At 41.6% G+C, this 20,583-nt stretch overlaps 1 protein-coding gene across 4 annotated transcripts in view; it reads right to left on the reverse strand.

Annotated features, from left to right (window-relative positions):
- Nucleotides 1-16,856, reverse strand: part of DUSP16 (dual specificity phosphatase 16) — a 93,319-nt gene extending 76,463 nt beyond the window's left edge. The window contains exons 1-2 of one of the 4 annotated variants that reach the window (XM_025283281.3): nt 16,151-16,856; nt 8,951-9,062 (exon numbers count right to left, since the gene is read on the reverse strand). The gene's annotated coding sequence lies outside the window, so the exon portion shown is untranslated. Of the gene's footprint in view, nt 1-8,950; nt 9,063-11,682; nt 14,977-15,025; nt 15,510-15,540; nt 15,816-16,150 lie in introns of those variants that run through there. The other 3 variants (XM_044941165.2, XM_044941163.2, XM_044941164.2) reach the window with 3 other exon arrangements.
- Nucleotides 16,857-20,583: the final 3,727 nt, after the last annotated feature.

Raw genomic sequence — 20,583 nt, forward strand, 5'->3', positions numbered from 1 at the left:
AGTATCTATTAGATACAAAATATTTTTAAAATACCAAGTACTTGAAATCTAAAAGTAATCCTAAGCAAGTCATATCAGAGTCTATGGTAATCTTCAACATCAACCACCACAATCAACATTGCCTTTTTTTTTTTTTTTTTTTTTAACTATTACCAAACTATCACTGTGAAAACCACAGACAAAGAATAAATGTATCAGTTGGGTAATATTTCTTTAAACCTAGCACTTAACACAGAAATATTGCTAGTTTTACCAAAATGAGAATTCACCAGATTTGGACTAGTTCTGCCTGCTCTATGTGTTCAAAACAACAACAAATACACTGTCCAATGAACTTTGGCTTCTATTTCCTCATGCCTGTGAACAGGCTTAAAAAACAACAACACTGTATGTCTCAGGGCAAAGTCCAAGCCTGAGCACCCTGCCGAATGACCACAGAAGGACGTGTGCGGCAGCAGGCAATGAACTGACCTGTAGGCCCAGAATCTGGGGGTGACACCACTATAAAGACCCGAAGGAGTGAGATTAAAAGTTAGCCAAGATGCAAAGGGCCTTTGGAGGAGAGCTGCCTACTAGCCATCAAAGATTTCTTCGTCTAGAAGTCAGACGTCAATGAGGTTCCAAGGAAACTGGAGATCTCTACCTAGAGGTCAGTTGGTAAAAGGCAGTACTCTCAAAACTCAGTATTTTAGAGCTGGAAGATGCCTCAGTAATCATCTTGTCCATCCCCTAGTTTTACAGGTAAAGAGGAGGAGGATGAAGAGGAAGAGGAGGATGAATCTGAGACCTCAAATCCTCGCTGGGAGTAAAAGCTCTCAATTAAACAAGCTGCACTGGGACTTCCCTGGTGGTTCAGTAGCTAAGACTCCTTGCCCAATGCAGAGAGCCGGAGCTCGATCCCTAATCAGGGAACTAGATCACACATGCCACATCCCATGTGCCACAACTAAGAACTGGTGCAGCCAAACAAAACTAAATATTAAAAAAAAAGAACAGACTGCACTAATAATGGTTAGAGACAGGTGCATCTCTCTGCTGTTACCTCTTTCCACTCACTGCATTTCTGCACCCTGCACTAATTACCACTTGGATCTATGAGCAGTTCTACTCTGCTAACTCATATTTTAAAAAGAAAATGGCACCTTACAAGACAACAATAAAAAATTAAATAACTGACCAAAAAATAGGCAAAGGACTGAGACATTACCCCAAAGATGATACACAAATGGTCAACAAGTAGATAAAAAGATGCCCATCATTACCAATCATCTAAGAAATGCAAATCAAAACCACAATGAGCTATCCCCTCACACCTTTAGAACAGCCATTATTTAAAAAAAAAAACAAACAGAAAATAAGTGCTGGCAAGGATGTGGAGAAAGTACCACCTTTGGGTACTGTTAGTAGGATTATGAAATGGTATAGTGAAAGTCACTCAGTCATGTCCAACTCTTTGTGACCCCGTGGATATACAGTCCATGGAATTCTCCAGACCAGAATACTGGAGTGGGTAGTCTTTCCCTTCTCCAGGGGATCTTCCCAACCCAGGGACTGAACCCAGGTTTCCCACATTGCAGGCAGATTCTTTACCAGCTGAGCCACCAGGGAAGCCCATGAAATGGTATAAATGCTATATAGCACAGTACGGCACTTATTCAAAAAATTAAAAAACGGAACTACCATATGACCCAGGAACTCCACTTCTGGGTATTTATCCAACAGAACTGAAGACAGTCTCCAGGAGGTATTTATACACACGTGTTCCCAGCAGCCTTATTCACAATAGCCAAGAGTAACCCAAATGTCTATCAACAGATGAATAAACAAAACATGATTACACGTACAATGATAATACAATACGATTCAGCTTTAAAAAGGAAGGGGATCCTGTCACACGAGACAATGGACCCTGATGACAGCACACTAAGCAAAATACGTCACAAAAAGCTAAACGCTTATGACTCCATTCACGTGAGGTTATCCAAGATAGGCAAATGCACGGAAACAGAGCACAGAATGGGGCTCACCGGAGGCTGAGGGAGGGAGAAAGGAGATTTCAAATACTCTACTGTGTACAGTTTCAGATGCTGAAGATGTAAAAAGTTCTAAAGATCTGTTTCACCACAATGTGTATATACAAAACAATATTGAACTATACATCTGAAAATGGTTATGATGATAAATTTTACATTGCCTTTGCTACAATTTTTTAAAAAAGAAAACAACAAAAAAAAGAAAATGGCTCTTTTTCTTTTCAAGAGATCCTGGCAACAATATTGATATAAACTCCTTGATGACGAAGGCCACAGGCTACATATATTTCTTTGCATCTCTTCTAATACCTCATTCTCAGAAGTTGCTCAGTAAGACTTGTTCATGCTAATGACAGAAACATGCCAACGACCACTGGCAAAAAGAATGAATCTTTTGTCCACCAAAAAAGCCTACTGGACTCAGAAGTCAAAGTGCTCATTTCCATACATGAACCAAGGTCATTTGTATAATAAAATACCTCCAATGACTTCACAATAATTTTTACTAAGAACTTGTATACAAATACTACTTCCTGGTAGTGGATACCACACTGATTAACACTTGGTAACTGGAAATCCACCCCACCAGCAAATACTGTATTGCCTTAAATTAACGTCCTGTTAATTACATCCTCTAATGAGATGGCCACTGGCAACATCTGAAGAGCCAGTCACACAGGTCACTTCACTGCCAGAAAAAATTGCTTGAGTTTGTCTTTCAGTTGGGATTGCAGTCAAGAGAAGAAGGGGTTTTCCACTGTACATGATTTTTATTGTTGGTTATAAAGCCAAGAAGCTATAAAATCAAGCTTCCTGAATATTTACATTAACGAGGCTCTTAGTCATCCACAAAATGAAAAATGAAAACAATTGCTTTAATTACATAGTTAAAAGGGTTTCAATGGAAGGAAAGATTTCTGATATTTTGATATTCTAGAGTAATGAAATTAGATGCTGTCTGTCCCTAAAGTTGTTTAAAGCAGCTGTTAAATACATATACATACACCCATTTTATTCTTAAAAATACATTCCAAACTGCAAATGACTTCTGGGCCCTTTAAATGCCAGAGTTAATAATGTTTATCTTCAGGGTCTCCCAATACTAATAAACCACAATAAACAACACTGTGATCCTTCTATAAGACTTCTGTTGGACAGAAGATTAATAATACATTTTTAGGTTAACATTTCAAGAGCCTATTCTATAAGCAGTGTTTAATTGCTCTGCAAGTTTCTAGAGCTGAGAATGTGATTTTCAACTCACTGTATATTCAAATTTATATAATCTTGAAGGAATTCTATAGGAAAAGCCAGACTGTCACTCTCTCTGAAACACAGTAGAATCTATCTCAAGATGAGACAAAGGTTGTGCCTCGTTCAAGTCAAGTTGCTACCATGAATGAAGGGAATCATTCTCCTTTAGTTGTCCTCTAATTTTATCTAAGGCAAATATGCAGTGCAAACATGATTAACAAATAAGAACAAATGCCCAACAAGCAAAAGGGGGTATTCTACAAGGTTTTAACCACTAGTGCTTAAATTTAGGACATGGTACTGGGGCTATGTTGAGTACAGATTCTGTACATATATGGATATATCCCCTACTAAAATAAAAATGCAATTAGTTTTCCACCTTTGATGGAAATTTGGGGCATAAGTAGTATCACATTACTTAACTGCCCAAAAGCCAAAACCTAATTTTAGCTTTAACCTTCTATACCATCAAGACTGTTATTAGACACAGTGCCCAGCTACCGAGATGACTATAAAACAGCATACACTTTTATATCCTCTAATCCTGTCCACTTTTTTGATTAAAAAAAAAGATATAAAGGTGAAATGATCAAAAGACAGGAACACAAGGAGAGACAAGAATGTCTGAACCACAAGGCACCTCCAAGATCATCTAATACGATATTATTTCACAGCCGAGGAAGCTAAGACCTAACTATCTCTAAATTAGCTCCACAACGAACTGGGATTCCAGTCTCTGTAGCCTTCCACTAGAATAAGAAAAGGGAATCTGTGAGCAAGAAGGAAACACACACAGAATAGTCTCTGGACTCCAGGAAAGTTGCTGTAGCAGGCTGCTGGCTACTCTCGGTGCTTTCTTTTCTGCTTATCTGAGGCAGACACACAGCCAATCATCCAAGAGACATCTCCTCGCCTCAGACTTGCTGCGAGTCCCGGTTCCTCCTGGACAGCGAGCAGCGTATCTCAGCCTAGGAAACGATACCCGATGTGCATTACACCACCCCCGGTACCCACTCCTGTTGGACAGACACGGACAACAATTCACGCAAACGAGACACCACAGATAAAGGGAATGGAAGCCTCTGGGAAAGATTTTGTTCTCCGTCAGGCAAGCACTAGAGTAGGAACTGCTGGCTCTTGTCTACTTCCTCCTTACCTCGGAAAGACAAGTGATGCCGACAACTGAGGCAGCCATTTTGTGACGTGATGTAAGTCAACGCGCAAAAGATGCTGACCACCTGGCCGAGGGCACTGCGAGCAGCTGAATTGCCTGAGAACACCTACCTCTGAAATTCCCTGAACTTTTCTGAACCACACAGTAATAAATGGCTTACGGTTTAAGCCTCTTCTATGGCTTTCTATTAACTACCTATGAAAGCAGTACTGAATTTAAAAAAAAAAAAAACAAAAAAAAACACTTTTTTCTGGGTAGTTCCCTGGTGTTCCAGTGGTTAGGATGAGCACTTTCACTGCCAGGGGCCCTGGGTTTGATTCCCAGTCAGGCAACAAAGATCCAACAAGCAGCATGGCACAGCCAAAATTAAAAAAAAAAAAAAGATTAAACAAAATCTTTTGTGCCCTGTTGTAATTTTCCTGCCACATCACTCCCATTAAAAGTGTGTATTCTGCTCATATACATGCCCCTAAAAAAAGACAGTATTATAATTCTCTGGCATAATTAACAGCATGCATGCATACTAAGTCACTTCAGACATGTCCAACTCCTTGCAACCCTATGAGTTGCCCGCCAGGCTCTTCTGTCCATGGGATTCTCCAGGCAAGAATACTGGAGTGGGTTGCCAGTGGTCTCTCCAGGGGATCTTCCTGACCCAGGGATCGAACTCACATCTCATTTTGTCTCCTGCATTTGCAAAAGGGTTCTTTACCACTAGCACCACCTGAGAAGCCACACATAATTAACAGAGACCAGTTCAATTACTTTATAGTTACAGCACATCTCAACAATGACCCTATTAAAATAAACGTCATCAGTAGACAAAATGTAAGGGAAAGAAACATGACTTTGAATCATATTTTTTCTTGATTATGACTTTGATCCTTCTTTGTGCCATCTCAAATCCTTTTTGGAAATGAGTATCCCATAAATAATAAACTAATGAATAAGATCTATCTGAACTAAACTCTTCTGCTCCTTTAATCATAACTGCTGCTTCAGTTGCTTCAGTTGTGTCCAACTCTTTGTGACCCCATGGACTGTAGCCTGCCAGGCTCCTCTGTCCATGGGATTCTCCAGGCAAGAATACTGGTGTGGGTTGCCATGCCTTCCTCCAGTGAATCTTCCCAACCCAGCGATCGAACCCAGGTCTCCTGCATCACAGACAGATTCTTTAGTACTGCTGCTGCTGCTGCTAAGTCGCTTCAGTTGTGTCTGACTCTGTGCGACCCCATAGATGGCAGCCCACCAGGCTCCTCCGTCCCTGGGATTCTCCAGGCAAGAACACTGGAGTGGGTTGCCATTTCCTTCTCCAATGCATGAAAGTGAAAAAGTGAAGTCGCTCAGTCGTGTCCAACTCTTCACGACCCCATGGACTGCAGCCTACCAGGCTCCTCCGTCCATGGGATTTTCCAGGCAAGAGTACTGGAGTAGGGTGCATTGCCTTCTCCACCACTGAGCCACCAGGAAAGCCCTTAATAATAACTGTTAGTAAAAGATTAAATATTAAAATTTCATTCTTGAATTTACAGCCCCCAAAGTGGCTGAGTCAATATTTTCACATACGGATGCTTATAACAGAAGCCTGGAGACTTACCAGCACTACACCAAATTCATGGCATTGCTCTTTTCTCCTTTAGAGGTTACAATAATAGACTTTGAATACTGATAAGACATTAAAAGTCAGACTACCCAGTACAGCTATTTCAATAGTTATTTTAACTGTATTTTGATAGAACTCTGTAAAATATATGTTTACCTCCATGACCCCAGGTGCACCCACCTCTGTACTTTCCTAGGTCCCATTTTTCCATATTCACCCCACAATATTCCTCTGGCTCCCAACACTCATCTGCACTCTGCCCACAGCCAGTTCTGTTCTGCCTATACCAGCTCTGTGATCACTAACATCTACTCCACTCACAGCCTCCCTGGTTGAAAGAAACAGACAACAGCCACAAACATCTCTTCTCTCAAGTGTGCCACCCTCTCTCCCTTGTCATTCAAGGAATAAAATGGCTGAGTACCTTGAGTTTGAGCACAGATAAAAATGAGTATGAATATACAGATTCATATGAATGATATATGTGGGCTCAGTGCTTTCGTAACTTAAAAAAAAAAAAAAAACAGAACCAATGCTCTTTTTTTTTTTTGGGAGGGGGTAAGCTATAAAGCACTTTTGGGCTTCCCAGGTGGCTGAGTAATAAAGAATCTGCCTGCCAATGCAGGAGACACAGGAGATGCTGGTTCGATCCCTGGGTCGGGAGATTCCTGGAGGAGAAAATGGCAACATATTCCAGTATTCTTGCCTGGACAATCCCATGGACAGAGGAGTCCGACAGGCTACAGTCCATAAAACTGCAAAGAGTCAGACACAATTGAGCACACACACAAAAGCACTTTTATCGACTCCTCCTTTGTGTCTACCCTTTACCCACCACTCTCCGAGGTTACTTAATCTTCTGCCCTTGTGGTTTCAGGACCACATGGCTCATCCCACACAATAGCATATTTCCTTCTTCCCAACAAGTTAATCAGCTAAGATGGAAACATTATTTTATTGCTACAGATTGTCTATGTTAGACTACTCTAAAAATATGTTAGAACAAGGCACCAGTTTATATCAGCAATTTCAAATTCTCATGATTTATCCTGAAACTATGATGCTGGTATTTCCTCTGATGGCACAAAAGCAAAGAAGGGCAAAACTGCTGGTACTTTAGCATCAATATGGCAAGGATCCAAACTGTACTAGCAGGAATTACATTCTTCACTGTCTGTCAATCACTTTTTTAAATACTGATTTTATATTATTTATTTGGCTGCACCAGGGTCTTAGTTTTGGCATGCAGGAATGGCATATGCGATCTAGTTCTTTGACCTGGGATCAAACTTAGGCTCCCTGAATTGGGAGCACAGAATCTGAGCCACTGGACCACCAGCAAAGTCCCTATCAATCTTTTTTTTTTTTAATAATTTATTTTTTATTGAAGGATAATTGCTTTACAGAATTTTGTTGTTTTCTGTCAAACCTCAACATGAATCAGCCATAGGTATACATATATCCTCGCCTTTTGAACCTCCCTCCCATCTCCTTCCCCATCCCACACGTCTACGTTGATACAGAGCCCCTGTTTGAGTTTCCTTAGCCATATGGCAAATTCCCATTGGCTATTTTACAAATGGTAATATACATTTCCATGTTACTCTTTCTCCTATCAATCATTTTTAAAAAGCCAGTTTCACTTAACAATGTCCTTGATAAAATAGTAAAAGTTATTAATTATTAAATCTCACTCTTGAGAACTTGATCTTTTTAATAATCTGTGTGATGAAATGGGAGCATTTCATCGTATCTAATATGTACAAAAAGCATTTCTACATACCTAATACAATGGCCATCTTAAGGAAAAGCATTTATGCAATTGAGTTGTCAGCTGAACTATACACTTTTCCACAGAATACATTTCTGCTGAAAGAATGGCTGGGAGACAACTTATTATTATATATAGCTACTCAGACTTAGGTACTTGGCAGACATTTTCTCTAAAGTAGATACAGTGAGCCTGACGCTTCAAGGAAAAAACTGACAATACCTGTTGCTGATGATAAAATTTGAGTTTTCAAGAAAAAATAAGAATTTTGGAAAACTTGAACTGGATACCAAAATCTTGACTGCACCTCAATTCTAAAGACTTTTTGGATGAGATTAATGGTTGCATTAATGAATGTGATTTGATGAATATTGTGTAACCAGATGTGTCAACATTTGAAAGATCTGTAGAACTCAACGATTATTTCTTAAATGACCAATGTACAATGTTATAAAATCACAAGCTGGTCAAAGATCTGTCCAAAGTGCAAGATGGACCAGTAGATTTTTCTGTTACGGAGTAGCACAAAAAATTCATTGACGATGTTCAGATTCAACACAACTAACTCTTAAGAACATCTTTCTAAAAAAAAAAAGAGGTAAAGGGAGAAAAAAAAGAATCTACCATTTGCTGAGTCTTGAAATATTAAAGAATATACACAATTACATGAAAAATACACTAAAATACCCCACCTTTTCTCTACTATGAATCTGTGTATAAACAGGGTTTCTTCATATATTTCAAACAAAGCAACATATCACAACAGGCTGAATGCAAAAGCAGTTATGAAATTCCAGTGGTCTTCTATAAAGCAAAACATAAAACCATCTCACACTTATCACTGTATTTTTGTTTTGGAATACTTTTTTCATTAAAATATGTTATTCATGTTAACCTTTCAAGAGTTCATCATTTTTAAGTGAATAAGTATTTTAAAACATTTCAGACTTTTAATTTCTAATATGTTAAATATTGATATAGTCCACATAAACAAAAGATCTTTGGGGCATCAATAATGCAAAAGTGTCCCAACACGAAAATGTTAGAAAACCTTTGGTTTTCAACACCACAAAAAAAGAGTGCTTATATGCGTGTGTATATAAGAGAATAGGCACCTGAGAATGAGTCAGAAGGTCTTTGCTCCAGGTCCACTCGCTTTGGGATTTGGATAAATTAATCTAAGGTCTTAGTTTCTTCATCTGTGAAATGGGTTATTCATGTCTTGTTCTGAGGATAAAAGACAAAATATGTCAAAACAGTTGATACAGTACAGGTATACTGTTATTGTTACAAGATCTCAAAGTTAAGAGTTTTAACCTTGTGACTATATTTCTAAAAAATTCTCTATTCTTAAATTTTTTTGCTAAATGCAGAACTCACAGAAAATGCAAAGTGGAGATTTTTTGATTAGTCAATTAGCTCAAATGTCTAACCACATAACTTGACTGATTTAAATTTAGTATTTGACAGTTATAATTGGTAATGTGTATATTCTAATTATTACAGATATTTCCAAATACACATAGAAGTACAGAAAATTGTAACAAACGCCCATGTACTCTTAAAAATTACCAAAAAATTGCTAATATTATTTCATTCCTATGTGTGTGTATGCCTATTCTGATGTTTTTAAAAACAAGTATTAAGCATCATTTCATTTTGTCTATAAATACTCCCATATGTATCTTTTTAACAGATGAGAATTTAACATAGCCCCAATACCATTAACACAGAAATGAACTTTATAGTTCTTAAATATCACCTAAAACATGCGATGCTAAGTCGCTTCAGTCATGTCTGACTCTTGGCGACCCCATGGACGGTAGCTCACCAGGCTCCTCTGTCCATGGGATTCTCCAGGCAAGAATACTGGAGAGGGTTGCCATGCCCCCTTCAACATAAAACATACTCCATGTTCTAATTTCCCGATTGTCTCCCAAAAAGAGAGTCTTCATTAGTTTTTAGTTGTTCTGTAGGATCAAAATATTCTCAACAATTCAGTTACAAGTAATACAAGATTTTCAGCTAAAGATAAGAAGGAAGTAGAAATAACACAATGCTCCATATACATGCACGGTTTACAAAATCAAGTCAAGAACTATTCTTCAGGGAAATGTGCTTCTTCTCCAACAAAACAACAGACAAAAATGACAAGAGACACCCACCACAAAAAAGGCCAAACTGGGGATACCTCAGTACTCTGAGAAGTAACCAGAAGGGGACACACTCAGCTGATCAGGAAGGGCAGGAACTGTAGGAAGCCACCACCTGCCCTTTCGGAAAAGGTGGGGTCGGGCCAGCCCCATGGTCAGGCAGGCTGGAGGTAAGGTCAGGGCCTGGGTTCCAGAGTGACAGTACCACTCAAACAGGCCCAGTAACCAAAAGGCTGGATGGCAACCACCTGCGGGTTTCAACTTAGAGCTCAAAAATCAGGGCTCCGGGACTTCCCCCGTGATCCAGTGGTTTTAATACTCTGTGCTCCCAACACTGGGGGCCCAGGTTCGATCCATGGTCAGGGAACTAAGATCCCCCGTGTCACATGGCACATCCAAAATAAATTAATTAAACACAAAAAGATAATTGTAAAAAAAAAAAAAACAGTGCTCTAAGCTAGAAATACAATGCAAATATCATCAAAATAAACTACCTGTGACAATTCAATTTATTCAGCAAACATTTGTCAAAAAAGTCAATTCTACTAGGCACATCTTAGGATATGAGCTGTAGTATTTTTGTGTATAATTATTCAGTGAAATAATAAGCAACATATACTTCTCTACATATTACTTTCCCCATTAATTTTAAGGGGAAGAATGGACAAATTTAATATTAATACCTTGCCACATACATAACAATTTATACTGTAATTTATAGTGCAAAACCTGCAATTTGGCCCACCCCTCACCCAGACATTAAAACACAGGAATTCTACTGTCCTTCCCAAATACTTTTCAAGATTACACATCACATTAGCTTTTATCATATACATCACAGACTCGGAGCACTTACATCTACAATTCTTTTCTAAATGGAGTATTTAGTTGAAGATCGACATGTATACACTGCTATATTTTAAATGGATAATCAACAGTGACCTAGTGTAGAGCACAGGGAACTCTGCTCAGTGTTACGTGGCAGCCTGGATGGGAGGGGAGTTTGGGGGAGAATGGATACATGTATATGTATGGCTGAGTCCCTTTGCTGTTCACCTGAGGCTACCACAACATTGTTAATTGGCCATACTCCAACATAAAAGAGAAAGTGAAAGAAAATAAAAATAAATGGAGTATTCAGAAGGAAATCAAGGAAAGGCTAAAGAATCTCCCACCTCCTCTGAAAATCGTTTTCTTTTCCATAGGCTTATCCCAAGTGTGTCAGAAAGAACTGCAGATGAAAACTGGTCAGATGCATATAGAAAATTTTAAGAGATGTGATTCCATAGGCACATAAATCCTTTTTAGGATCCTTTACCTCAATTCCACCTATAAGGTTTTTTTGTTGTTGTGTTTGTTTGAAGTTTAAAACTACAGAAAAAGTGGAGAAGGAGAGAACACATTTCTTAAAGAATGCTTAAGAAGTACTTCATAAATGTGTTCCAAAACATGCAAGAGTCACTAAGGAATTTTTTAGCTGACGCTATAAAGGACATCTTGTCAATAACAACAAAACCTGGCAGTCAGACAACTGCAGAGTCCAGCCTTCCCATTTCAAAACTGACACTTTTGTATCAGGCCTACTATCTGCACAAGTTTAAGATAATATTTCCAGTGAGACCACTGAGGCCCCTACCAACCTGTAAGGAGAATGATTAAGTACACAGAGCACAACGAACGAAGCCCAAACGTACCATGCAGACGAGACCTGGAGGGAATGTCACCCTTGACCTCATTTTCTGGTAACTACGCTGAAGAGCCGACTTATGCTTTCTGTCCACCTTCAGTTTTGTGTGCTCTCATACAAGGTGTCATCAAAACAAACTGTCCTGGGAGTTTAGCTTCCCTTTATAGCACTGTTGTGATTACTGTTCCTAATGGAGAATATATCTAAGTATACAGCTCAATACATCACAACTCTAAGTAAACTGGAAAGAATGACATTAACCTCACTGCAAAAACATGAGGTTCTTAGCAGACAACAGCAGCAGAATTGCATAAAAATTGTTAACGAGGAGTTGAAAACGCAAAGCCTGCATGCTTCAATCTACAAAATATTAAGTAGGTTTCTTTTTAAAAATTGGTTAAAGACGGAGTCAATGACTGTGTAGATGTCTATTCAAATTGGTTCGGGCTGCAGATAAATATTAAAAAGTTAAATCATTAACATTTCACCAGGCATATCACAGGCAAAACAGGTCATTCACAGAATAAGTAGGGCTGTAACTAGCACTCTGTAATTTCCTTGTCTCTGATCATTCCTATTTTCACAAGACATCACTCTCTGACATCAGATTTTCCATGAAGTGTTTACTTGTTTATTGCTTCTCCCACTAGAATGTAAATTCCATAAGGGCAAAAACCTTATCTTACTTTCCACTCTTTGCCGGGTTCAGAGAACAGTGCCAAGCACACAGGAGAGGTTCCAAACAGATCTGCTGAATGAAGGGATAGCTGAATGGCCATCCCCTGCCCCTCCCCTTCCTTTACTCCATACACAGGTTAACCATCCTTTGAGGTCAGGGTCAAATTCTACCTCCTCTATGAAAAAGATCTCCCATTCCTCCAATCTCCTTCTCCTTCATACCATGAATGCCACCCTTGTCTGCTGTCTGATAACTGTTTATCTTTGCATATGTATATAGCTCCCTTAAAATTCTCATAATCCTCATTAAGGGCATGGACTCGTGCCCCTAAGTTTCGGTATCCACCTCAGGACCTATACATAGTTACCACTAATAAATGCTCTGCTTGACTGACTCATACCTATAATTAATCCAGAAATCAACTGAGTTAATGGTTTCACCTTTTTATAACCTAACTCTCCCTTTCCAATAACTCAACTGTATTTTCAGTGGATCCCCTCTAGTTTAAATTTATTTTTGGCAACTTCAAGCTTTACATTCTTATATATGTAATTATAACTGCTCATAATTCACTTTATCCATCCCTCCTCCAAGATTAATTTTTGTATGTAATTACCAAAAAAAAAATCTTGTGACTTTTTTGGTGATACCTTCAAATGAAGTATCTAACCCCAATCAAGAAGTTGGAGTTTCATTACTTTCTTCCTGTTGCTGAGGTACTGAAGGGTATTTTTTCTTTTTATGCCTTTTTCCTTTCATGTCAAGATGGATCCCATTTCCTTCTTTCCTGATCATAGCCCTGGCAAGCTTTTCTTATTGCTTTGTACCTGTCCTTGGTAATCTGCCTTAGATCCTCCTTTCTGAGCCACTCCTGTTTCCTCTAGTCACTTATTTGATCAGATTTCAAACTTTGCAGTCAGCTTGTTTATGAGACTGGCCTCTTCTTAAAGCTTGAGCCTGCTTCTTTAAATCTGGCCATCCCTTCACAAAGCCAACCAAACCCCGGTTATCTGGGCTAAATGAAATGTACAAAAATATCAGGTTATCCATAACACAAGAAAATCAGAAAAAAATTTGACATCTGGCTTTGGAATATACCATGTGGCTTTGGGCAAGATTTACTTTCTTAAAGTTTTTGCTTAAGCCATCACTGTTAGTAACATTTTCTTTTACAATGGTGGAATATCTGTCTCAATTTTAAATTCTGATGCAGTTTTTTCAAAAAGCCAATCAAATATCAACTGAGGTTTTTCCTATGAAGTCTTTAACTCGTTTTTTCAATCTGTTGAAAACTATCATAAAATCTGGTTTCTGTTTCCTCTGATTTATTTCCTCCCTGTTCCTGGGCTTCTGATCCATATCAGCTTACCCTATATTAATTTACTTCTTTAATTTAAAGTACCATTTGCTTAAGAATGAAAAGCATTGTAATAACACAAAATGTCTAATGAAATTTTCAGTCCAAATAACACTGAATAGAAGAATCTTTTTTTTTTTAAAGCTACTCCAGGAAAAGTTGGGTTTCTAGGATAAATTACACTGGTAATTCTAGCAAATTTATATTTAGTGGGTTATTATGATTGGCTGAAAAACAGAAAAACATTAAACAGCTATGCAAGTCAGCTTTGTCAATATATAATCCCATAGGCCAAAAACTATGAAATTAAGTTCTCAATACGGGCATTTATAGAAAAGAGCATCAAAACAAACTCACACATCAACCTTGCCCCTTTTCCTGACCCCAGCCTAAATTCTACACAATCTCACACTTGATTGCTGCTGCCTCACTTCCACAAATGATTTTCTAATGTTTAAGAAAAAGGAAAAGAACTAGGTTAACAGGTTCTTCTCCTTTTCCCCCTTTTCAGCTTCTGCCATTGAGCTCTTGGCCAAAGAGATCCCTAATCCTCAATTTTACATGACTGTTTTCACTTTACAGGGATTCAATTATTTTACATTCAAATGCACATTTATATAGAGCTTGAACCTACTCTTTTTCATGCTAATCTTCATATTACCAGCAGAATTGAGAATAAACTCATTTTTGCAGTTCCCCCTCATAAAGAACTTTGGGAAATACAAATTATTTTACCTAAAAGCCAACTTTGGGGCTGGTGTCTTTTAGGCCAAGTTTTTATATAGGATGTTAAATGTTAACCCCCCCAAAACTTTTTTAAACAAGATTTCACAGTCATCAAACTCAGTTTAGTTCCAGAACTTTACTTAAAATACAAAAACAAACTCAGGATGCCTAGTCACACTTTGACTAATATACCCCAACAAAGCCCCAAATTCTTAATTTTTTAATGTACCTTCTCCAGGCTGCAGCACAAGTCTCAATTAACTACGGCCTCCCAAGCTGTTTGTCCACCCATACACATCATTTCTCAAGGAAAAATAAATAATTCACACGTGACTGATTCAACTGGTAAGAATTCTCTCCTTCTTTTAAAAATTTACCTTAACTTCAAAAATCTCTTTTCTTGATGGAGTTCAGAATAGTATAAATCCTCTGAGGAAAACAGTTGTCACCTATGTGCGCTCAAAAGATGAGTGGCTTAAAGAGGCATATTCTGACAGTCTAAGTTCCCCAAATACTAGTCATAAGGTATTTCATGGATGGTAAATTTCACACACACACACACACAGGAAAGAAAGGAAAGAAACATACCTGGTCATTTTCTAAACAGGTTTGATAGGTTTGGTTCCCTTGTAAGAGCAGAGTATTTACTTATAATCTTTTAAAGCACAAGTGGCAGCCAGGAGAGTGGGTAAATAAAACCTTCAGAGAGGTTTAAAAACCCTGCATCTTAACTCACTTCCCCTTGATTTCAGGGGCCAGTACTGCAACCCCACGGCAAATGAGATTATGTAACAGGTTTTTCCTCTCTCCACTTTATTCATTACGGTCTGATTGGAGGTGTGCTTTCTTCAAACGAGTTGAGACTCCTAGGATTTATTTAGGACGGTTGAAGTTGAGGTTTGATACATTTCCTTAGGATTTTGCAGGATCCATTCTTTAAATATCTATTTGTAGTTTTCTCAAGTGAGAAAACACAATAACCGTGTAGTTGCTGTTGTAATTTCAAGGAAATAAACGCAGCTGCACCTGAAAACTTCCGTTTTGCACAAATATTTTCCTCCCCTGCGTTTCATTCCATGAAACTGCACATGATATACACAGACCTTCGCTCGTCTCCCGGGGCTTCTTCCTTTCTCACATTTTACGGTTGGTGTAAATAAAGAAAAAGTCCCTGGCGCACCGGGCCCCCCAACACCCGGCCTCGGGGGGGAGGGGTGGTTCCCTGGAGGAAAAGCGAGTGGGTTGAAGAGCGCAGCCCGGTCACCACTCAGGTGGCCCAGCCGCTCACACGGAAGGCGAGCTGGGGATAATGGGGACAGTCAGGCCGGGGCCCCTCTTGGCAGGCGAATTGTGTAACAGTCGCGCCTGGAAGTGAGCAGCTTGGCCCGCGAAGGGACCGCGTCCGGCGGCGGCTCCTGGAGGCGGCAGCCGGCCGCCCGGCCCGCTCGGCCCGAGCCCGCGCACCCGCCGCCGCCGCCCCAACCCCGCGCGGGCCGGGCCGGGCCGGGCCCCCCTCCTCCACACACCCCTCGCGCCTCCGCTTCCCACGCGCTCGCCGCTCGGGGCCGCGATCGCCCCCACCCCGCCCTCGACCCCGGGGCCGGCCGCCCGGAGGGCAGCGCCGGCGGGACGCGCGGACCGGCGTCCATGCTGCCGGCGCGGCGGGAGCCCGGCCCGGCGCCCACCCGCCCAGCCGTCTGCGCGCCCACTTACTTTCGGAGCCGCAGACCTCGCGGCTCCCTCGGGGGGGCGGGGGGAAACGAAAGTTGTCACGGCGTCTCCCCGCGGGGCCCCCTCGCCTCCCGGACCCGCGAGGCGCCGCGGCGGAGCCGGGAGGGCTTGCTGCGCTCCCGCCCGCGTCCGTCCCGTCGCGCTCTCCTCCGCCTCCTCTTCTTTTCACTATATTATCTTCTCCTGCTCGGAGGGGTGGGTGGGGGCGGGAGGCTTAGGAAGCGAGGAGACGTTTGCAACTTTTCTTCACTCTTTCTCTACCCCCCACCAACCCCCCGATCAGCCTTGAAAAAACACTGTTGAAAGGGGCGAGGAACCTGGGGAGGTGGAGGTGGGGGGGGGCGCGGAGGGGGTCGGGAGAGGTGATGATAGTCGTTTGGAAAACTGACCAGAGCCCCCCCGCCCCAAACAGAGATACCCAGAAAGACGGGGAAAGGCGGGGGGGGGGGGGGGGTGGGGGGTTGGGGGGAAAGAGAAAGAGTCGCTGGTCAGGAAACTTCAAGCGCGGATGAGGTCATTGGTTTAAAAATAAAGAGATGGCGTCACTTGAAACCAATCCCAGTGAATGAACTCAGCGGAGCCCCGGGGAAAGGAGGAGACAGGCGAGGGCAGGGCGGTGGGCGACGGGCGGGGCCGTGCGCCCGCCCGAACCCAGAGCGCGGCTCGGCGCCTGGTCGCGGCCGCTCGGGGAGGGGTCGGGTCACGTTCTGTTCCGGGGCCCGGCGACTCCGGGGCAGGTTCCGCGGGCGCCGCTGGGAGGAGCTGGGTGGCCGGGGGAGGCGGCCCCGCGGCCTCCTCCTTCCGCGCCCTCGCGCCGGCTGCCCCCGGGGCCCCGGGGCCCCGACCCTCGGGCCGGGTCTCGGCCGCGTAGGGCTGCGCCCCAACAGGTATTTCAGGGTTCCCGCCCCAGCGAGGCGCAGAGCCTTTTCCTCCTCTTTGGGCTGTTTCCAGCTGCCTCCCCAGGGTGAAGAAACGCAAACAATGATTTGAGAGAATTACAATCTTTTAAAAGTGAAGAGTCCAAAATGCAGGGCACTGTGGGCTCTAGGAGAGAGAAGTTACAGGTAATTTAAGAAAAATCACGCTCAGGTGGTCAGGCAGTCAGCTCTCTCTGTTTGTCATAGAAAGCCCCCACCAGAATGCTTCTAACATTTATGATTTTACTGTGCTTCTATTTACTTATTTCTATTTACATTTGTAAATGTAACGAGCACGAGTAGCCTAACATGCTCTTGAAAAGTGTGTCCTTTTCAAGCACTGTGTGCCCTGTGCTTGGGCAGCACAGAATCCTAGGTCAGACCAGAGGTTCACCACCTTTTGGGAGATGCAAGACCCCCGTTGATTTTACTTTACACACTTCGTGCATTTTAAAATTTGGATTGAAATAGCTTTGTTTTGAAACGGCGTTACACACTTTGGGAAAGAGAGACCTGAGCTGGTGACACACCAGGACTTAGAATCTCTGAGTAGGACAATCGGAGCTTTATTCTAGTGTTCTTTGAGCATTTGAGCATGAAGCTGCTTCTACTGAGAAGTACTCACGTGGATATCACATAACAGAGATGTGATTAATGACGGAAAAGCACACTCCGAGTGGACTGCTTCATGAGCCAGAATTTGTGTGTAGGAATAAAATATTCCATTTGCAATGTACTAGATTTGGGACGTTGGTTCCCCGAAGACATCTTTGTTGGGAAATGTCCGTTTGGACATTGCCTGAGGCTTTTTGTCGTCTTGTTTTCTCTCTGTGTGTGTGTGTGTGTGTGGTTTTTTTTGTTTGTTTTGTTTTTGTTTTGTTTTGTTTTGTTTTTGCCAGAATAACGGAGAAGCATGTTTAGGGGGTGAGGATTGTTAGAAAAGTGAACTTTGTCTATACTTCTTTTTTGCCTTTAAATCCTGCAGCTAAAGCCCGTTCGTTTCTATAATCATTTAAGGTCAGTATTAGAGTAAGCCTCTAGGAACTTACGGCCCATCTTTTTTAAGAGGAAAAGGAGTCCATCTAGAGAGGGGAGCGCGAGGGAGCCCTTGAGGCAGTTAAAGAAGCTGAAGGCCATAGATGCAGAGCCGACTTTCGGCCTCTGCCTTTGACCTCGTTAAGCCTTCTGCAGGGGCGAGACGATCTCTTCCGCGGCACGCTGTCCTCTGGTGGCCGGGGGATGTTACTGCAGCTCCAAAGTTATTACTACCTACGCTATTACAGGAAACCTAAAATTCGACTGCCTATATAGACCTGCTGTTTTCAGAACAGTTACGGAAGAGAGAGTTGGAGAGGATCTGCATCTCCAGTCCGCTTGGTTGGAGGAGTTGAGATTCGGAAGAAGGAAGGAAAAGAGAGAGAATCCTTGTCCTAGACTAGATCCTGGATCTATTGGATGAAAAGATGGATCCTGCCTGGATGAAAGACCTCTTTACATGCAGCTCCAGTCGCCTTATTCTGACACATCTTGAAACCTCTCTCTCCTCTTTCTTCATTGACGCAATTAAATTGGAGCACCTTCCAAATGTGTGCTATTATGGGAGTCTCCCACTGTATATCATCTAATTAGGGAAACAACACAAATTAAAACCAATTAAAAACCAAATTAATGATTGAGTGGCATACAATATTGGTTTAAAGAGTCCAGTGAACTCTTCATGTCGTTGTATGGCAAAAAACCACCACAATATTGTAAAGATATTATCCTCAAATTAAAATAAATAAAAATTTTTTTTTAAGTAAAAAAAAAAAAAAAAAGTAGAGTCCAGCAGAGAAAAGGAATGATATTGGCTGGGTTGTCAGGGAAAGCATCTTCTGAAGCTCTTTGACTTCATGCTTGAAGGATCGTTAAGATTTAGTTTGGTGCAAGAGGGTTCAGCAGAGGGACAATTATAGATAGGAAATGGCAGAGCAGACAAGGAGATGGATTGCATAAAGGGTATTCAGGTGAGGGATGAGTAGACCCCTCTAATAATAGTAGGGATTGGGGTGAGCAATGAAGAATTTGGCCAAATTTGAAATGTAGAAGCACATTAAAGAGGTACATGAATGGTTCAATACATAGCTTGTTACTAGTCCAGCAATTAACACTGAACAAGTTTACTTCACTAAAGAGTATTTGCCTTCTTGTTCTACTGAGAGAGCTTCTATGCATGCCAAGAACAAAGATATTTTAAATAATACCATTTGCAATTGCTCCAAAGAATGTGAACTACTCAGGTTCAAATCTAACAAACCATGTGCAGGATCTGTATGCTGAAAATTATAAAATATTGATGAACAACATTAAAGAAGACCTAAATAATTGGAGTGACTTGCTATATTCATGGCTTGGAAGACCCAATACAGTAAATATGTCAGTTCTTCCAAAATTGACATAGATTTCACACAGTTTCTATCAGAATCCCAGCAAGGTTTTTTTGGTAGGCATAGCCAACTTAACCTAAAACTGCATCCAGTATGTTTAAAGGGTCAAGTGAGTGCTAATTTCCCAAGGCAGGCAAAGGTCTCATGTACTTAGGACACCAGCAAAGCGGAGGCTCTGAGGTCTTAGAATCAGATCATTTGGGAAGAAGCTGTCTTTGTTGCAGTACATGTAAATGTACAGTTTAGTACTGGTTCTGCTGCTGCTGCTAAGTCACTTCAGTTGTGTCCAACTCTGTGGTACCCCATAGGCAGCAGCCCACGAGGCTTCCCCGTCCCTGGGATTCTCCAGGCAAGAACACTGGAGTGGGTTGCCATTTCCTTCTCCAATGCATGAAAGCGAAAAGTGAAAGTGAAGTCGCTCAGTCATGTCCGACTCTGTGCGACCCCACAGACGGCAGCCCACCAGGCTCTCCGTCCATGGGATTTTCCAGGCAAGAGTGCTGGAGTGGGGTGCCATTGCCTTCTCCCAGTACAGGGGGTCTAAGCACTAAAGATTATGGTGCTCCTCTTCCATCTTTAATTCTACCTAAAATATTTGATGCACCTCCCTCATATTGAGTTTATGAGGGAGGTGCATCAAATATTTTAGCTAGAATTAAAGATGGAAGAGGAGCACCATAATCTTTAGTGCTTAGACCCCCTGTAGGCTTTAATCTGTCCCTGGCCTGGGGAATAAATAAGAGAGGTAAGGTCCCATCTCTCAAGGAACTAACATTCTAATGGAAAAAGAAGACAAAAACAGCCAGGGCTGTAACAAGATCCGTTCTACAGGAGAAATTGGGTGTTGTGATAGCGCATGTTGAAGAGGAGTTGAAGGTAATTGGGAGAGGCATTTAGGAGGAGGGGACACTTGAACTGAAGCCTGAAGGATAGCCACCAGGGATGTGGTCTGAGCAGAGGCAGCAGGTCACTCTGACACTGTTCAGCAAAAACAGTGTGACTTGTAGAGAGCCGGTAATGTTTCCAGAGCAAAAGGGAGGCCAGTGGAGCTCAAAAGTACAAAACTGGGACC

This window comes from Bubalus bubalis, chromosome 4 (assembly GCF_019923935.1).
Source record: "Bubalus bubalis isolate 160015118507 breed Murrah chromosome 4, NDDB_SH_1, whole genome shotgun sequence".
NCBI lineage: Eukaryota > Metazoa > Chordata > Mammalia > Artiodactyla > Bovidae > Bubalus > Bubalus bubalis.